The 5000-nt window shown below is 39.5% G+C and overlaps 1 pseudogene; it reads left to right on the top strand.

The window, feature by feature from the left end:
• The first annotated feature begins 305 nt into the window (after positions 1 to 305).
• LOC122220723 lies at positions 306 to 2350 on the top strand (annotated as a pseudogene).
• The last annotated feature ends 2650 nt before the right edge of the window (positions 2351 to 5000 follow it).

Raw genomic sequence — 5000 nt, 5'->3', positions numbered from 1 at the left:
TTAGAGATCAGTAAGTTAAATGTTGTAATATTTTCACATAGGAATTATCCAATAAACAGATGCACACATTTAGCTCAATTGAATGGAAGAAAAATAGACTATAAATCTTCAAATAAAAAATTACTCAAGACAAACCCACATGGATTATTTTAAGAAAACTGTCAGTTAACATTAATGACTTCATATGATGAATTCCAACACAGTATGGCTCCCTAAACCCAAAGTGTGCTGTTTTGCAGCAGCATCTTCACTTGTTCCTAGTCTAAGGCAATGAGTGCTGGCAGTAGAACTGGATAGGGATAACGATGCTTCAGGTGGATACATCCCTCAAGGTGAGAAACCTCCTACAGAAGACCAGCAACAGCACATCTCTCTCAGTGGCATATTCTAAACCATAATGTACCATAACCAAAAGAGCAGGTTGGTAAAGAATATAATCATAGTGCTGTCAGATTTAAGAAATAAATATTTAGGACATTCAGTTCAATTTACATTTCAGATAGGCAATGACTAATTTCTCACTATAAGTATATACTAAATATTGTATCTTCTATCTTATCTGGCAACTCTATATAATAAGTTTCCAAAGACAAATAAGAAGAACATATTCAAAGGCCAATAAGGAAAACAGAAACCATTTAAGGTATTTCACAGAAAATTTAATACAGAGAATTGGTTACATGGGTATTGGAAGGCCTATGAGAGCAAAAGGGAAATAGTGAGGTAACTCGGATGTTAGCAAGTACAGGAAAGAGCTATGATCTGCAGGTCTGAGGCACAAAAGGGAGGGGCTTATTTCCTGGAATCCACAATGAAAGGAGAGGTAGCAGAGCTGTACCTAGACCTTGATAAACAGCCCCACCATTGATAGGCAACATGGGGAAAGAACCACCCAAGGTAAAGTATGAACCCTGCAAAAAGTTCCAGGTGGGATTAACAAGACCACCAAGGAAGACAAGGAGCCAATTCTGACTGCTGTGGAAAAGAGGCTTGCTCTTGAATTGGTGTTAGCTACTGCTGTATTAATGCTGATATCAACCCGCCTTCTCCTCCTCCAACCATTGGTAGAGCCCAGCCTGAAACAAGCTGGCCAGGAACTCTAAGAAATACCATTCCCCTCTCCTTAAAATACACAGAGAAACACAGAAAGTGTGAATAGGGGCGGAAGGCAATTCCTCAAAGACCATCTTTTTGAAAATCTGGAGAAAAGAATAAGGTTCAGAAAAAAAATTAGAACATTAATTTAAGTTCCAAAATTAACAAACTAAAGAATTAACAGCTGAAGTGACAGAATTAATAAGAAAGACAAAGACTTTATGTAAGTATAAATAATTTCATCAGAGTAGTTAGGATAATATTTCTCTTATAAAAAAGAATTTGATTTCCTATAAGCTGCAAATAAATTTGGCAAGGTAAAATTAAAATTATTTTAACTAACAGGCAGAAGAGAAAAATGGCCAGTACCAGAGATCAAATCAATCAAATGGAGGAAGGTCCCAGAGAATTTTCTTAGTGTTAAAAACACATAAAAAAAAAAAAAATGAAATAAAGAGCTAGACTATTCTAGGAGCCTCATCCAGTCTGGTGGTCAATCTTGCCACACTGACAAGAGTACATGATGCTAAAAATGCAGCAGATAACTGGCCAGGTGGGCATGTTCAACCCCATGGCCATCCCATTTGGGGCTCCCAGCACCCACACACCAGCACTGATACAGCAGCAAGAGGCACTGATGGCGTCATTTGTGCCGGATGGCCACCTGAACCCCATGGCTGCCTTCACTGCTGCTCAGATGCAACAGATGGTGGCCCTCAACATGAACGTCCTGGCAGCCTCACCGTAACCCCAGCTTCAGGCGGCAGCACCTCTCCAGGCATCACTTCACCATCTTTGCGTGCCTAGCGCCCCATCCCCTACTGGGGTGACCGGCTTCACGGGCCTCCCCAACAGGCCAGTGGGCAAGCTACCATGGAAACTGTTTCCCACTGGTATCCCTGCCCCCCTACCCAGCACAGAGGCCCACCACCACAGGCTCCCTGCAACAGGCTACTGGAATCAAAAGTATTCAGGTCCCATGGCCTATTGTGCCAACTATGGTCAGATAAGACAGGCCTTTCCTCAGTAACTTCCATTGATCCCCCAGCAACAGAGAGAAGGTTCTGTGAGCTCCAACCTCCCAGCCAGCGTGCAGACCGTCAGCCAGGCCGTGAACGTCTTCCAGGGGGAGCATGAGAGGCTCAAAGTGCAGCAGAAGCGGCCCAGAGACGCCAATCGCCCTTCCAGTGCACCTACAGGTCTCTCCCCTCACCCTGGGGGGAAGACCAGGACACGTGCAGGGCAGGATGCTTAATGGGCTACAATAAAAAACAAACCTCTCTCTCTCTATTTGAAAATGAGAACTTTTGACGTATCAGCCAATATCAATCAAGCTGAGGACTCCAGACACTCAGTGAACTGTAATATTTCGTTAAGGAAAGTATAGTATCTGTGAGATTCAGAGGGCACGTGCTTGGGGGAAAATATATATGACGTAAAGAAGAAGACAATGAAGAAAAATGGGGGGGGGGGAGCACAAAAAATGGCATCTTCCCAACAAAATAACTTGAGACCAGATGGGGATGCTGAAGGGCTGAGAATCAGGAAGAAACGCAGCTTACTGATCCCCAGAGCTTTTCTAGCCTGAGGGCTCTAGGGCAAGCTGGGGCAGGCTGGGGCAGGCTAGGGCAAGCTGTGTGGCCGGGATGGTTCCCAGGGGACAGCTAGGAAGACGCCAATGAGCATCTCTATTATTCCTTTAGCTATTTGGGGACCAAAGGACCAAACTTTTTATTGCAGATGTGTAGCTCGATGTCAACCAGAGGGGTCATGGAGGAGAACCTCCTTCCCGAAGCGTGGGTGTTCTTGAGACAGCTTAGCATGATTGTCTGAAAAATGTAATGAAAAATGAAGTTTAAAAACCACAAAAAAACCAAAAAGGGGAAAATGCTTCAGTGCTTTTAAAAGAGTAAAATAATAGTTCTTTTATACTTTGAGAGTTGCTTTCATTATCCTTGTTCAAGACGCTTTCCTACAGTTTTATGTATCATATGTCTGGATGGAGCCATTAAGATGAACAAATGGGTGGATGTTTGGAGATAGTAACAAAAATATTAAAACACATTAACCACGAAGTGTGAGAAAACAAGGAGGTGAAAAAAGGGACTGACAGAAGCAAGATAATTGTGAAAAGTTTGTAAATGCTTCTCTTTCACCTCTTAAAATCCTAATAAGCATACAGAATTTTTTAAAAAGCATTTAAAATACCTATAAAATAGAAGAAAAATTAGGAGAATGCAGATTTTAAAAAATTAAAGGAAAAAAAACCCTATAGATGTTAGCATTACTGCTAAAATCCCGGAAGTTGTAGTGCTGTACTTTTGCAGAGTTGAGTCTCAGGGCGAATCCCTTCTTCCTGCATGCTCTCGGAAGCCATTGACCCCCAGAGCCAGGCCAGCCTCACCCAGACTTGCAGGCTCCTGGGTGCCCACCACTGGTGGAGGCTGTGCCCCAAGCAGTAAAGGCCTTCCACCAGCTCTTGCCTGCCTTGCATTGGGATCTGGATGCACTATCAGATCATCCTCTCTCTGCAAACCCTCAACCCTTTCCACTTCATCACCTTCCAGAGATTTTCCAGGCAAGAGAGACCTGGGAACTTTCATCCTAAAACAACTAAACAACACAAACACACACTTACAAAAAGCCTTGAAGAAGAGAGAAAAAAATAAACAATCTTTGAAGATTTCTGAAAACCGTTTAGAAGGAATTTTGAAAAACAAGGATGTTTAAATTATGCTGGTTCAGTTTTTTTGTAAATAAATTTACATATTTTATAAGGCTTTTAATTGTACTGATAGAGAAAATAACGAGGAAAATTACGTAATAAAAGCACAAAATTTATCTTTGGTAAATTATTTATTGCAGTTAAAAAAGACTATTAAAAAACTCAAAATCAGAAAAAAGCACTGAATTATTGAAGAAGACATATTTTAAAGTATAACATATTTGATATAATTTATTTGCTCCTTTGGGAAGACTTATTTTGGCATTCTCCTTGATAGCCCTTCTCCCATTGTTACCCAGTTCATCTGGAAGCCAGGACATCTCAGATCTACCATTTTCTTTCTTTCTTTCTTTCTTTCTTTCTTTCTTTCTTTCTTTCTTTCTTTCTTTCTTTCCTCTTTCTTTCTTTCTTTCTTCTTTTCTTTCTTTCTTCCTTTCTTTCCTCTTTCTTTCTCTCTCTCTCTCTCTTTTTTTTTTTTTTTAGAAAAACAACTATCTGGTTACTCTCCTTTATCTTTTCATTTTGTTGGTTAATTATTCCTTTTAAAATTGTTTTTTTCTTTCTCTTGGCTCCTCCTTTTGGGATGTCCAGAAGAAAACAAAAACAAAAACAAAAAAAAAAGCTGAAATTCAATACAACTTATATTTTCACACTCAACTCCGTAAAATTCCTTGTAACCTTCTGTAACTATTAGTTGGTGCTTTCTCTAGCTTAGCCCAAATTAAAGCACATTTTAAAAGAAAAAGAAAGAAAAGAAATGGAAAGAATTAGAGAAGCAATGAGACATGGAGATACATAATAAGATACAGGCATTCTAAAATCAATCAAATGTAGTTATAGAAGTAAGAAAAACAGGAAGAAATCAGATACACAATAAAAAACTACTTCTTAAAATTGAATATTTCAGAACAAAATGGCGTATCTAGTACTAAGCAAGTCAGTATCATAGCCAGGACATTTTGGTGAAGTTTCAGAGTCCCAAGAATAACATTAAATTCCTAAACAATTCCATAGACAGAATTATAGTTCCTTACAAAAGAACAAATACCAGACATTTCATCAACAACTCTGCCAGGAAACAATAGAACAATATGTTTAAAGTCATCAAGGAAAACTTTACAAATTAGTAACTAAATGTCCAACAAAAGTGGCATTCAAAACTAAGGACAAATAAAGCCAA

This window comes from Panthera leo, chromosome B2 (genome assembly GCF_018350215.1).
Source record: "Panthera leo isolate Ple1 chromosome B2, P.leo_Ple1_pat1.1, whole genome shotgun sequence".
Classification (NCBI taxonomy): Eukaryota; Metazoa; Chordata; class Mammalia; order Carnivora; family Felidae; genus Panthera; species Panthera leo.
This window is presented reverse-complemented; position numbering and strand designations above follow the sequence as displayed.